Source organism: Canis aureus, chromosome 32, assembly GCF_053574225.1.
Source record: "Canis aureus isolate CA01 chromosome 32, VMU_Caureus_v.1.0, whole genome shotgun sequence".
Taxonomy (NCBI): Eukaryota; Metazoa; Chordata; class Mammalia; order Carnivora; family Canidae; genus Canis; species Canis aureus.
The window spans coordinates 3,206,180-3,222,024 of record NC_135642.1 but is presented as its reverse complement, the minus strand read 5'-3'; positions in this window follow the sequence as shown (position 1 = coordinate 3,222,024).

Sequence of the window (15,845 nt, the reverse complement as noted above, 5' to 3'; positions counted from 1 at the left end):
TGCACCAGTTCACATTCCCACCAAGAGTGTAAGAGTCTTCCCTTTTCTCCGCATCCTCTCCAAAATTTGTTGTTTCCTGCCTTGGTAAGTTTCCCCATGCTCACCAGTGTGAGGTGGTATCTCATTGTGGTTTTGATTTGTATTTCCCTGAGGCAAGTGATGCTGAGCATTTTCTCATGTGCATGTTGGCCATGTCTATGTCTTCGTCTGTGAGATTTCTGTTCATGTCTTTTGCCCATTTCATGATTGGATTGTTTGTTTCTTTGGTGTTGAGTTTAAGAAGTTCTTTATAGATCTTGGAAACTAGCCGTTTATCTGATACAACATTTGCAAATATCTTCTCCCATTCTGTAGTTTGACTTTTAGTTTTGTTGACTGTATTCTTTGCTGTGCAAAAGCTTCATATCTTGATGAAGTCATAATAGTTCATTTTTTCTTTTGTTTCTTTTGCCTACGTGGATGAATCTTGGAAGAATTTACTGTGGCCGAGTTCAGAAAGGGTGTTGCCTGTGTTCTCCTCTAGGATTTTGATGGACTCCTGTCTCACATTGAGATCTTTCATCCATTTTGAGTTTATCTTTGTGTATGGTGAAAGAGAGTGGTCTAGTTTCATTCTTCTGCATTTGGTTGTCCAATTTTCCCACCACCATCTATTGAAGAGACTTTCTTCCAATGGATAGTCTTCTCCCTTTATCGAATATTAGTTGACCATAAAGTTCAGGGTCTCTATTCTGTTCCATTGATCTCTGTGTCTGTTTTTGTGCCAGTTCCACACTATCTTGATGACCACAGCTTTGTTTTAGAACCTGAAATCTGGCATTGTGATGTCTCTAGATATGGTTGTCTTTTTTAAAATTCCCCTGGCTATTCGGGATCTTTCCTGATTCCACACAAATCTTAAAAAATAATTTTTTCTAACTCTCTAAAGAAAGTCCATGGTATTTTTATAGGGATTACATTAAACATGTACATTGTCCTTGGTAACATTGACATTTTCATAGTATTAATTCTGCCAATCCATGAGCATGGAATATTTTTCCATCTCTTTTTGTCTTCCTCAATATCTTTCAGAAGTGTTCTATAATGTTTAGGGTATAGATGCTTCACCACTTTGGTTAGGTTTATTCCGAGGTATCTTATGCTTTTGGGTGCAACTGTAAATGGGATTGACTCCTTAATTTCTCTTTCTTCAGTCTCATTGTTAGTGTATAGAAATGCCATTGATTTCTGGGCATTGATTTTATATCCTGCAACGCTACCAAATTGCTCTATGAGTTCGAGCAATCGTGGAGTGGAGGCTTTTGGTTTTTCTAGGTAGAGTATCATGTCATCGGCGAAGAGGGAGAGTTTGACTTCTTCTTTGCCAATTTGAATGCCTTTAATGTCTTTTTGTTGTCTGATTGCTGAGGCTAGGTCTTCCAGTACTATGTTGAATAGCTGTGGTGAGAGTGGCATTCCTGTCTTATTCCTGATCTTAGGGAAAGGCTCTCAGTGCTTCCCCATTGAGAATGATATTTGCTGTGGGCTTTTCAGTGATGGCTTTTAAGATGACGAGGAATATTCCCTCTATCCCTGCGCTCTGAAATGTTTTGATCAGGAATGGATGTTTTATTTTGTCAAAAGATTTCTCTGCATCTAATGAGAGGATCATATGTTTCTTGGTTTTTCTCTTGCTGATATGATGAATCACATTGATTGTTTGACGAGTGTTGAACCAGCCTTGTGTCCCGAGGATAAATCCTACTTGTTCATGGTGAATAATTTTCTTAATGTACTGTTGGATCCTATTGGCTAGTATCTTGTTGAGAATTTTTGCATCCATGTTCATCAAGGATATTGGTCTATAATCTCCTTCTTGGTGGGGTCTTTGTCTGGTTTTGGAATTAAGGTGATGCAGGCCTCATAGAACGAATTTGGAAGTACTCCATCTCTTACTATCTTTCCAAACAGCTTTAGTAGGATAGGTATGGTTTCTTCTTTAAACGTTTGATAGAGTTCCCCTGGGAAGACATCTGGCTTTGGACTTTTGTTTCTTGGGATGTTTTGGATGACTGCGTCAATATCCTCCCTGGCTATTGGCCTGTTCAGGTTTTCTATTTCTTCCTGTTCCAGTTTTGGTAGTTTCTGGCTTTCCAGGAATACGTCCATTTCTTCTAGATTGCCTAATTTATTGGTGTATGGCTGTTCATAATATGTTTTTAAAATCGTTTGTATTTCCTTGGTGATGGTAGTGATCTCTCCTTTCTCATTCATGATTTTATTAATTTGAGTCTTCTCTCTTTTCTTCTTAATAAGGCTGGCTAATGGTTTCTGTATCTTATTAATTCTTTCAAAGAACAAACTCCTGGTTTTGTTTATCTGTTCCACATTTCTTCTGTTATTGATTTCCTTGAGTTCTGCTCGAATTTTAATTAATTCTCTTCTGTTGGGTGTGGGATCTATCTGCTGCTTTTTCTCTAGCTCCTTTATGAGTAAAGTTAGCTTTTGTATTTGAGTTCATTCCAGTTTTTGAATGGATGCTTGTACTGTGATGTATTTCCCCCTTAGAATGCTTTGGCTGCATTCCAAGGATTTTGTATGGTAATATCTTCATTCGTATTAGTTTCTATGAATCTTCTTTTTAATAAATTAATTTTTTACTTGTGTTCAATTTACCAACATACATAATAACACCCAGTGCTCATCCCGTCCAGTGTCCCCCTCAGTGCCCATCACCCATTCACCCCCATCCCCCTCCCTCCTGCCCTTCTACCACCCCTAGTTCGTTTCCCAGATTTAGGAGTCTTTATATTCTGTCTCCATTTCTGATATTTCCCACACAATTCTTCTCCATTCCATTATATTCCCTTTCACTATTATTTATATTCCCCAAATGAATGAGAACATACACTGTTTGTCCTTCTCCGATTGACATACTTTACTCAGCATAATACCCTCCAGTTCCATCCCTGTTGAAGCAAATGGTGGGTATTTGTAGTTTCTAATGGCTGAGTAATATTCCATTGTATACATAAACCACATATTCCTTATCCATCCATTTTTCAATGGACTCCAAGCCTCCTTCCACATTTTGGCTATTGTGGACATTGGTGCTATAAACAGCGGAGTGCAGGTGTCCCAGCGTTTCATTGCATCTGAATCTTTGAGGTAAATCCCCAACAGTGCAATTGCTGGGTCATAGGGCAGGTCTATTTTTAACTCTTTGAGGAACCTCCACACAGTTTTCCAGAGTGGCTGCACCAGTTCACACTCCCACCAACAGTGTAAGAGTCTTCCCTTTTCTCCGCATCCTCTCCAAAATTTGTTCTTTCTTGCTTGTTAATTATCCCCATTCAGTGGTGTGAGGTGGTATCTCATTGTGGTTTTGAGTTGTATTTCCCTGATGGCAGTGATGCAGAACGTTTTTTCATGTGGATGTTGGCCATGTCAATGTCTTCCTCTGTGAGATTTCTCTTCATGTCTTTTGCCCATTTCATGATTGGATTCTTTGTCTCTTTGGTGTTGATTTTAAGAAGTTCTGTATAGTTCTTTGAAACTGGCCCTTTATCTGATACGTCATTTGCAAATATCTTCTCCTATTCTGTATGTTGTCTTTTAGTTTGGTTGACTGTATCCTTTGCTGTGCAAAAGCTTCTTATCTTGATGAAATCACAACAGTTCATTTTTGCTTTTGTGTCTTTTGCCTTCATGGATGTATCTTGCAAGTAGTTACTGTGACCAAGTTCAAAAAGTACGTTGCCTGTGTTCTCCTCCACGATTTTGATGGACTCTTGTCTCACATTTAGATCTTCCATCCATTTTGAGTTTATCTTTGTGTATCATGAAAGAGTGTGGTCTAGTTTCATTCTTCTGCATGTGGATATCCATTATGCCAGCACCATTTATTGAAGAGACTGTCTTTCTTCCAATGGATAGTCTTTCCACCTTTATCGAATATTCATTGACCATGAAGTTCAGGGTCCACTTCTGGGTTCTCTATTCTGTTCCATTGATCTATTTGTCTGTTTTTGTGTCAGTACCACACTGTATTGAACCACAGCTTTGTAGTACAACCTGAAATCTGGCATTGTGATGCCCTCAGATATCGTTGTTTTTTTTTTTAATTCCCCTGACTATTCAGGGTCTTTTCTGATTCCGCAAAAGTCTATTTTTTATGATAGTCACACACACACAGAGCGAGAGAGACAGAGAGACAGAGAGAGAGAGAGGCAGAGACACAGGCAGAGGGAGAAGCAGGCTTCATGAACTGGGGTCCTGAAATGGGATTCGATTCCGTGTCTCCAGGATCGTGCCCTCGGCCAAAGGCAGGCACCAAACCGCTACACCACCCAGGGATCCCGATTCCAAATTTTAAAATAATTTGTTCCTACTCTCTGAAGAAAGTCCATGATATTTTGATAGGGTTTTCATTAAACCTGTACATTGCCTTGGTAACATTGACATTTTCACAATGTTAATTCTGCCAATCCATGAGTATGGAATATATTTCCATTTCTTTGTGTCTTCCTCAATTTCTTTCAGAAGGTTTCTATAGATTTTAGGGTATAGATCCTTTGCCTCCTTGGTTAGGTTTATTCCTAGGTATCTTATGCTTTTGGGTGCAATTGTAAATGAGATTGACTCCTTAATTTCTCTTTCTTCAGCCTCATTGTTAGTGTATAGAAATGCCATTGATTTCTGGGCATTGATTTTGTATCTGGCAACGCTACCATTTGCTGTATGAGTTCTAGCAATCGTGGGGTGGAGGCTTTTGGTTTTTCTAGGTAGAGTATCATGTCATCGGTGAAGAGGGAGAGTTTGACTTCTTCTTTGCCAATTTGAATGCCTTTAATGTCTTTTTGTTGTCTGATTGCTGAGGCTAGGATTTCCAGTACTATGTTGAATAGCAGTGGTGAGAGTGGATATCCCTGTCTTGTTCCTGATCTTAGGGGAAAGTCTCCCAGTGCTTCCCCATTGAGAATGATATTTGCTGTTGGCTTTTGTAGATGGCTTTTAAGATGTCGAGGCATGTTCCCTCTATCCCTACTCTCTGAAGTGTTTTGATCAGGAATGGATGCTCTATTTTGTCAAATGATTTCTCTGCATCTAATGAGAGGATCATATGTTTCTTGGTTTTTCTCTTGCTGATATGATGAATCACATTGTTTGTTTGACAAGTGTTGAACCAGCCTTGTGTCCCTGGGATAAGTCCTACTTGGTCATGGTGAATAATTTTCTTAGTGTAATGTTGGATCCTATTGGCTAGTATTTTGTTGAGAATTTTTGCATCCATGTTCATCAGGGATATTGGTCTATAATTCTCCTTTTTAGTGGGGTCATTGTCTGGTTTTGGATTTAAGGTGATGCTGGCTTCATAGAACTAATTTGGAAGTACTCCATCTCTTTCTATCTTTCCAAACAGGTTTAGTAAGATAGGTATGGTTTCTTCTTTAAACGTTTGATAGAATTCCGCTGGGAAGCATCAGGCCCTGGAGTTTTGTGTCTGGGGAGGTTTTGGATGACTGCGTCAATATCCTCCCTGGTTATTGGCCTGTTCAGGTTTTCTATTTCTTCCTGTTCCAGTTCTGGCAGTATCTGGCTTTCCAGGAATGCGTCCATTTCTTCTAGATTTCCTAATTTATTGGTGTATGGCTTTTCATAATATGTTTTTATAATTGTTTGTATTTCTTTGGTGTTGGTAGTGACCTCTCCTTTCTCATTCATGATTTTATTAATTTAAATATTCTCTCTTCTTTTTAATAAGTATGGCTAATGGTTTATCTATCTTATTAATTCGTTCAAAGAACCAACTCCTCGTTCCATTGATCTGTTCCACCATTCTTCTGGTCTCTATATCCTTGAATTCTGCTCGAATTTTAATTAACTCTATTGTTCTGTTGGGTGTAGGATCTATCTGCTGTTTTTTCTCTAGCCTCTTTATGTGTAAGTTTAGCTTTTGTATTTGAGTAGTTTCCAGTTTTTGAATGGATGCTTGTATTGTGATGTATTTCCCCCTTAGGACTGCTTTTGCTCCATCTCAAGGATTTTGAACGGTTGTATGTTCATTCTCATTAGTTTCCATGAATCTTTTTAATTCTTCCTGAATTTCCTGGTTGACCCTTTCGTCTTGTAGCAGGATGATCCTTCACCTCCACATGTTTGAGGTCCTTCCAAACTTATTTTTGTTATTTAGTTCATAATGCCATAATTTCAAGGCATTATGGTCTCAGTATATGCATGGGGTTATCCCAATCCTTTGATATCAGTTCAGACCCTATTTGTGACCCAGTATCTGGTCTATTCTGGAGAAAGTTCCATGTGCACTTGAGAAGAATGTGTATTAAGTTGAGTTTGGATGTAAAGTTCTGTAGATATCTGTGAAATCCAACTGGTCCAGTGTATCATTTAAAGCTCTCATTTCTTTGGAGATGTTTTGCCTAGAAGACCTATCGAGGGTAGAAAGAGTGGATTGATTTCACCAAGTTTAAGTGTATTATTATCTAAATTTTCTTCACTTAGGTTATTAATTGGTTTAAATATTTGGCAGCGCCTAATTTGGGGCATATATTGAGGATTGTTAAGTCCTCTTGTTGGATAGAACCCTTAAGTGTGATTTAGTGTCCCTCTTCATCTCTCACTACAGTCTTCTGGGTAAATTTTAGTTTATCTGATATAAGGATGGCTACCCCTGCTTTCTTTTGAGGACCATTTGAATGGTAAATAGTTCTCCAATATTTTATTTTCAGATTGTAGGTGTCCTTCTGTCTAAAATGAGTCTCTTGTAGACAGCAAATAGATGGGTCCTGCTTTTTTATCCAGTCTGAAACCCTGCGCCTTTTGATGGGGTCATTAATCCTGTTCACGTTCAGAGTTACTATTGACAGATATGAATTTAGTGTCATCATGATATGTATTCAGTCCTTGTTTTTGTGGATTGTTCCATTGAACTTCTTCTGAAAGGGGAATTTTAAGAGTCCCCCTTAAAATTTCTTGCAGAGCTGGTTTGGAGATCACATATTCTTTCATTTCCTTCCTGTCTTGGAAGCTCTTTATCTCTCCTTCCATTTTGAATGAGATCCTTGTTAGATAAAGTATTTTTGGTTGCATGTTCTTCTCATTGAGGACCCTGAATATATCCTGCCAGCCCTTTATGGGCTGCCAGGTCACTGTGGAGACATCTGTTGTTACTGTAATGCTCCTCCCCATAAAGGTCAGGGATTTCTTGTCTCTTGCTGCTTTAAGGATTTTCTCTTTATCCTTGGAATTTGCAAGCTTCGATATTAAATGGCAAGCTGTTGGACGGTTTTTATTGATTTTAGGGGGGATCTCTCTATTTCCTGGATCTGAATGCCTGTTTCCCTTCCCAGATTTGGAAAGTTTTCAGCTAGGATTTGTTCAAATAACTACTCTGGCCCTCTGTCCATTTTGGGACCCTCTTGAACCCCAATTACACATAGGTTTTTCTTCCTCAGGTTGTTGTTTATTTCCCTTAATCTGTCTTCCTGGTCTTTTAATTGTCTGTCTCTTTATTCCTCAGTTTCCCTCTTTGCCATCAACTTTTCTTCTATGTCACTCGTTCTTCCACCTTATTAACCCTCATCGTTAGGACTTCTAGTTTGGATTGCATCTCATTCAATTGATTTTTACTTTCTGCCTGATTGGATCTAAATTCTGCAGTCATGAAGTCTCTTGAGTCTTTATGCTTTTTTCTAGAGCCACCAGTAGCTGTATAATAGTGCTTCTGAAGGCTTTCTGACGTTGAATTGTAATCCAGATTTTGTAACTCTGTGTGAGAGAGGACTGTTTCTGATTCTTTCTTTTGAGGAGAGCTTTTCCATCTAGTCATTTTGCTGAGTGCAGTGTGGCCCAAAACAAATTGTACTGGGAAAAGGAGTAAAAGAGAGGAGAGAAAGAAGGAAAGAAAAGAGAAAAAGAAAAAAGAATAAAGGAAGAAAGAAGGAAAGAAAAGAGAAAAAGAAAAAAGAATAAAGGAAGAAAGAAGGAAAAAAGAGAATAAAAGAGAAAGAAAAGAAAGAAAGGGGGAAAAGGTTGGGGGAAGCAATCAGAAATGAAAAAAAAAACATGGGGGAGTATCTTCTGATTCTGTATACTTTAAGTCCCTTGACTTCCCCTGGAACTTGTCCGTCTAGCTGGTCTTCTGGGGGAGGGGCCTGTTGTGCTGATTGTCAGGTGTTAGCCCTTGGGGGAGCTGCTCTGTCCCCTGCCTGATGCATGGCTCAGTGGGGGTAGTTTACCCCGTGAGGCCCCAGGAGGAACAACCCCAGTGTCAGCGGCCAGCTCTGGAAACCTGTATTCAGCCCCCGCAGTAACTCAGGAGTAGTCCATATGAAGGGCCTGGAGGCTCTGGGGCGGGGCCACTGATCTGCTCAGCTCTGGGCAGGAGCGTCCATGCTGTCCTGGGCCCTCTGGGCTTCTGCCAGTCCTGGGGGAGGCCGAATCCTGGGCTGTATCCTGAAGCCCTCTACTCCGGGGCCTGCGCTGTTGGATTCTCGCTCCCAGCTGCACAGCCGCCTCACTGCAGAGCCACCGCCCACGCCCCTCCAAGTTGCTCCCGGAGCCCCACAGCACCCTCCGCACAGAGCCTCTTCCTCTGCAGGAGGAGCCGCTGCCAAGCTGCTCCTGGGGCCATGCAAACCCTCCTCGCAGAGCCGCCACCCGAGGCCCACAGAGCTGCTCCCGGGTCAATGGATGTGCCCTGCAGCCCTCAGGGCGCTCGGTGCACTCTCCTGGGAGTGCAGGTGTCTGTTAGAGTCCCAGAGAGCCCTACGGCATCCTCGCCCTCCTGGAGTCCTGCCTGACTCCTTGAAGGCGCCATTCTGCCCTGGAAGACTAGTGCAGCTCCTCTTTCTCTCAGCACAGAGCTCTTCTTTCCTGGGGAACTTGCCCCGGCCTTAGCCGGTCTCCTCGCAGGGCCCCTCACACTTGGATGACTTTTGTTTCTTTATTTCTTTTTCCCGTCTTCCTACCTTGATAGAATCATTAACTTTTCTCACTGTAGCATTCAATCTGGTCTCTGTTTAAATCTCAGGCCAAATTCGTAGATTTTCTGGATGATTTGAAGGTTATCTAGGTAATTTCGTGGGGACAGGGGATTTGGGGACACTACACTTCTGCCATCTTGCCCCTCCTCCTGTATGTTGCCATTTACCTTTGGTTGTTTCCTTCACTTTGCGGAAGCTTTTCAATTTGATGAAGCCCCAATAGTATTTTTGCTTTTGTTTCCCTCACCTCAGAGGCATATCTGAAGATCATCCAATTGTCAATGTCAAATTCATTGCTGCCTATCTTTTCTTCTTTGTATGGTTTCAGGTCTCACATTTAGGTCTTTCATCCATTTTGAATTTATTTTTTATATATATGGTGTAAGAAAGTGGTCCAGTTTGATTCTCCTGCATGTGGCTGCCTGGTTTTCCCAACACCATTTGTTCTTATCCTGGGGTCAGGGTTAGGGTTTGTTGAAGAGACTGTCTTTGTGCCATTGGATATTCCTTCCTGCCTTGTTGTCCATTAATGGATCATAGAGTTACAGGTTTATATCTTGTTTCAGATTTCCATTCTGTTCTATTGATCTAAGCATCTCCTGTTGGGAGATTCTTGATTGCTGATTCAGTTTTTTGTGCTGGTTATCTGTCTGTTCAGGTTTCTTATTTCTTCATTTTTCATTTTTGCAATGTTAAATATTTCCAGGAATTTATCTATTTCTTCCAGGTTCTTGGTTGCTGGCATATAATTTTTCATAATGTTCTCTTATAATCGTTTGTATTTCTCTAGTGTTGGTTGTTATTTCTCTTTTCTCATTTGTGATTTTATTTGGGTCCTTTCTCATCTTCTTATCTTTTTTTCTTTTTTAAAGATTTTCTTTATGTATTCATGAGAGACACAGAGAGGCAGAGGTATAGGCAGAGGGAAAATGAGGCTCCATTCGGGGATCCTGATGTGGGACTTGATCCCCCAGGTCTGCGGGATCATGAACTGAGCCAAAGCAGATGCTCAACCACTGAGGCACCCAGGTGCCTTGCTGATTCAATTCCTTTGCTAGTTATGGGTCTGTTCACATTTTCTATTTCTTCCTATTTCAGTTTTGCTCATTTGCACATTTCTGGAGATTTGTCCATTTCTTCCAGGTCTCCCAGTTTGTTAGCGTATAATTTCTTAGTATTCCCTTATAATTGTCTAATTTTTCTGGTGTTTATTTGATCTCTCTTCTCTCATTTGTGATTTTATTTATTTAGGTCATTTCTCTTTTCTCACTGATAAGGCTGGCTAGGGCTTGATCCATTTTATTATTTATTTTGAAGAACCAGCTCTTAGTTTTGCTATTCCATTCTACTGTTTTGTTGTTTCTGCATTGTTTATTTCTGCTCTTATCTTTATTTTTTCCTTTCTGTAGGCTTTAGGATTTGTTTGCTATTCCTTTTCCAGCTCCTTTAGGTGTAGGGTTAGGTTGTGTATTGGAGACGTCTTGTTTCTTGAGCTAGGCCTGTATTGCTCTGTATTTCCCTCTTAGGACTGCCTTTGCTACATCCCAGTGGTTTGGAGAAACATGTTTTCATTTTCATTTGTTTTAAATTTCCTCTTTAATTTCCTGGTTGCTCCATTCATTTTCTAGTAGGATGTTCATAATCTCCACGTATTTTTGGTCTGTCCAATTTTTTTTTCTTACCGTCGACTTCAAGTTTCATAGCGTCGTGTTCCAAAAATGTACAGGGTGTGATATCAACCTTCTTGTACCTGTTGCACCTGTTGAGGGCTGATTTGTGGGCCATGATATGATCTGATCTGGAGAATGTCCCATGTGCACTTGAAAGGAGTGTGTATTCTGCTTTAGGATGAAATGTTCATACTATTTCTGTTGAGTCCCTGTGGTCCAGTGTGTCAAGGCTATTGTTCCCCGGTTGATTTTCTGCATAGATGATCAGTCCATTGCCATAAGTGGGTGTTAAAATCCCCTGTCATTGTATTATTATCAGTGAGTTCCTGTACGTTTGTTGTTAATTGGTTTCTATATTTAGGTACTGCCATGTAGGCAGCATAAATATTTAGTTGTTTGATCTTGATAGAGTCTTTTAAATTATGAAATAATGCCCTTCTTCATCTCTTCTTACAGTATTTGTTCTTTCTTGTTTGAAATTTAAATATTTTGTTTATTTATTCATGAGAGATACACTGAGGAGCAGAGGAAGAAATATAGCAGAGTGAGAGGCAGGCTCCCTAAGGGGAGGCAGATGTGGGACTCGATCCTGGGATCCCAGGATCATCCCCTGATCTGAAGGCAGATGCTCAACCACTGAGCCACCAGGTGTCCCCCTGGGTTTGGTCTCAAATCTCGTTTGTCTGATATAAGTACGTGTCCTCCAGCTTTCTTTTGATATCCATTAGCATGATAGATGATTTTCCATCCCCTGACTTTCAATCTGTTGGTGTCTATAGGTCTAAGGTGAGCATCTTGTTGGCAGCGTACAGATGGATGTTGTTTTTTAATAATAATTTTATTTATCAGAGAGACAGAGAGAGAGAGAGGCAGGAAATTATGCAGAGAGAGAAGCAGTCTCCCCACCAGGAGCCCCGTATGGGACTCGATCCCAGACTCCAGGATCACACCCTGAGTTAAAGGCCGAGGCTCAACCCCTGAGCCACCCAGGCATCCCGGATCCTGATTTTTAGCTACTCTGTTACCCTATATCTTTTGATTGGAGCATTTAGTCTATCATCATTCAGAGTGACTATTTAAAGATATGAACTTTGTGCCTCTGTGTTACCGGAAGAGTTGGTGTTTCTGGTGACGTTCTCTCATCCTTTCTAGTCTTTGTTGCATTTGGTCTCTTTTTTTCCCCCCATTAGAAGAGTCCCTCTTAAAATTCCTTACTGGACTGGTTAAGTGGTCCTGAACTCCTTTATATGTTGCCTGTCTGGGAAAATCTTTATCTCTCCTGAATGACACCCTTGCTGAAGAAAGAATTCATACAAATTGGAATGCAATAAAAGGAAATTTAAAAACATAAAATAAATTCTTGCTAATATGATTGAGGAAAATGGCATTTAGGAGGAAAAACAGAAGCAGAAAGAGAGGAGGACATATTTCACCTTCCGTAGCCTTTACAGGGACCTGGTGTCCTTTCCTAGGAGGGGCCCCCCGTCCAGAGGATGCTTCCTGCCCCTCTGCCTCCTTGTTGGAACACAGCAGGCACATCTCTAGCACCTCTGCAGTCGTGGCTTATAGCATTTTCCCTGTATCCTATTGGGGACCACAGCATTGTGTAAATAACCATCTGGCTGCTGTTTGACAGTATTGGGGGGATTCCGTCTTTTGTTGCTTTTTTGTTGTTGTTGTTGCTTTTGAGGTGTGTGTGTCTATCCCATGCAGCTATCAAGTGCAGCAATCGGATCCTCTGGTTGGGTCACCAAAAAACCCCGAAATGGTTGGCACAACATCATTTCTGGTGCTGGCACTGGGCAGATAGCTGGGCTCTCCTGGCAGCGCTGGGGCTCGCTCATGCAGTGACTTTCAGCTGGAGGGTCAGCTGAGCTTGAAGTTCTGGCTCGGCCACATTCCCATGTCCAGCAGTGGGTCTGGCCACTCCTGGAAGGCACATGGGGATGTCAGCTGTGTGTGCCTGGTGGCGCCCCTGCACAGGCTAGTTGGGGCCTAGGTGGTGCCCCCTCCTCCTCTCTGGGGGTCTCTACACACCCTGTGCACAGAGTTCTGGGAGACACAGAAGCGGGCTGGCTGTGCATTTTCGCACCACAACATTTTATTGACTTTCTACAGTAAACGGGCTCAGAGCTGTGGGTGTGTGCCTTCACCTGGGGAAGGAGACCTTTCTGTCCTTTACGAGAGGACAAGAATCACATGGGTTGGGGGTCGAGTGCTGGAGTCCCCCACCTGGGAGCATGTGTGGACTCTAGGTGGGGGCGTGTGTCCTGAGGTTTCAGCCTGAGAGACGGTTCTGAGGACAGCAAAGCTGAACTGGACCTGCAGCTCATTGGCTCCTGCACTGGGTTCCCGCAGGGCAGCTGGACCCCGGCCTTGGGCCCTCTGGGGGCCCCAGCACCTGGAGGAGCCTGTTTCCTGGTGTGGGTGCGGGTGGGGCCCACCAGCTTGCCCCTCCTCTTCCCAAACTGGGGTGTCCCAGGATCCCCAGGGCTGCCCTAGATCAGCGACCTGGATCTGTGGGGCACGCCCAGGGCCCAGCAGGCCACATCCAGCTGGGAGAGGGCTTGCTCAGCCCGGGGCCAGAATCCAGGGCTGGCCAGGGCCATGTGGGCCTGATTCCATTAGTCTTTGTGTTGGGACTGGTGGGGGCTCAAATCAACCCAGCCCCCACAGAGCCTGGGCCCAATCAGCCCAGGTATCTCTGGATTAGGGCCTGGTGTCCTGTGCAGGGTGTCCCACCCTCCAGGAGTGACAGTGTGTGGAGGCAGGGCACAGTGGGTCCTCTGATTCACTCACCTGCTCACACTGTTGGGGGCTCCCTGCCGTCCCTCCTCCCTGCAACCCCTGGGTACTCTATGAGATACCTGAGCTTCTAATGGGAGCAGGGTATCCAGAGAACCCCGGGTAGGCTGATCATGTCCCACAGGGGGCAGCTGCACCGGGTCCTTGCTCGGGGTCGATGGTGTGGGGGCATGGGTATGATGGTGGTGGAATGTGGGGGATGGTATAGGGGGGATGGTGTTGGGGTATACTGTGGGGGGATTATGTGAGGCTGTGTGTGTGAGGGGGATGGGGTAGTGGCGATGCCATGGGGGATGATGATGTAGAGGGATGGTGTGGGTCTGGGGAATGGGGGGATGGCGTGGGGGGCCGGCGGACACAGGGCATCCCCGTTCTCTAAGATGCACACAGAGACATCTACAGATAAAGGCGACCCCATTCTGGGGTTTCTTGTGACACCTGTCCCTGGGGCCCCATGTGGTGAGTGCAGGGCCCTGGCTGGACCGGGGGCATTATCTGGGGATCATCAAAATATGTATGGTTAAAATTGCAAATTGTCTCAAATTAAATGCACAGAATTTAGAAATATATAAAGCACCGAGAGTGGGTGTCACTCTGAACCGTCTGACCCTCTTGGGATCGATGTGTGTCTTGCTCCAGCCGCGGACATGCCGCCTGGCCCCCAGGTCCGGTTCATGCCCCTCACGTCCCCCACCCCATCCCCTGCTTCTCAGGGGGCCGTCCCTCTCCCCTTTGGTGTTCAGGTCCCATGGCAACCCCTGGAGGCCCCATCCTTGTGGCCTCCTCATCCCTGAGGCCACGGGGGTGTGGTCATCCCCATCACCCTACCATGGAGCGGTGTGTTGTTGGTTGCTATTGCTCTCCCTGGCCTCAGAGGCCCCATTTTCCTTACCCAGAAGCCTCCAGGGCCCCAAAGCCCCCTGGCCCAGCAGCCTCATCCGAACCCCTAGCAGTCCTAAAACATGATGTGGCTGCTGAACTTCTTGATGATGTCCAGGTCTATCTGCGTGATGTCCCTGGAGGAGACCAGGGCGTCTTCCTTCATTTCCTGTGGGAAAACCGGGGAGGAGGAGCAGGCGTGAGGGACACAGACCCGACCTGTCACGAGGTGCCGTGCTGGGCAGGGAGCCCTGGGGCCACCATGGGAGTGTGTCCTGCCAAAACCTCCTTCCTTCCTCTGGGAGGGCAGGGAAGGCGGGAGTGCCCACCATGTCCATGGGACCTGTGTGACGGCCTGTGCCCAGCTGTTGTAGGCAGGGAGGTGACTGAGTGTCACCCTGGGTGGGAGGGGATAGGGGTTCAGCCAAGGTGGGAGAGGACATGGCGGTGTTGTGCCCAAGATTGTGAATCCGAGAAACCACTAAGGAACTGACACCAATGCAAACACACAAGGGTTGATTTCCAAACTCGAGCTTGTGTCCAAGTACTCCCAACACAGCGGAGCAGGGACTTGGACCCCGAGTTGTGTTTTAGCTTAGTTTTAAGGGCTTGTCCCGGGGTCCTCCAGAAGGGCTGGAGCAATTCCTCAATTTCTGTTTACATTTTGATTTAGGGCCTTCAAGATTATTGAGCTCTGCTCTCATTCTAATAGGTGCTTCCAGCCCATGGCATGGGCTCAGTTTGATTCTATTGTGGGGCTTTCTAGGACATTAAGCTGTAAACTTTTGTTTTTTTCCTGTAACTGAAATAATGTAAATTTCAGCTCTTCTTCACAGGGACCTGGGATGGCTGGACTTGTTCGAACACTGAACTTAAAGTAGAAAGGCCTTCATTTCAACAGCCTCTTTGCATTTTGTCCTATCCTATCTAGCTCTTTCCCCCTTCCCCGGAGCTCCTAAGAAAGCAATTACAAATGACCTCAGCTTGGCAGCGTGTGTTGGGGAACAGGACCAGGTATTTGGGATCAGGAAGAACTGGCTCGTGGGCGTCCCAGCTGTGCACCGGGATTCCATGCTGCAGACTCTTATTCCCTAAGGCTATCTTGACAACTAACTTTGTACATAGAAAAGCTCTCCTTTATCTTTAAAAGATGAGGAGCGAGTCAAAGTGTTTTTACTCTGCCCATCTGATTGCTCAGATTCCAATCTGAGACATATTTCCTGTTAATAAGGATAATTTACTATCCGTAGTACTATGGTTAAAATATTCTGACACAAGAAATTGAGAGGGATGAGGGTTTCTCATCTCTTTCTTCACAGCTCAGTCACTCATCAGGAAATGCATCTGTATGGATTTGGAAATAATTGAGAGACATTAGTACCAATGGTCCTATTATTATGTGAAGGATTCTTCCCTGAGATTCTTCCCCTGTTTCAACTGACACTGAAACACTGTGAACTCTTTGGAGGACAAATGTCAAGGAAATAAATGTTATGCATTGCTAATTTTA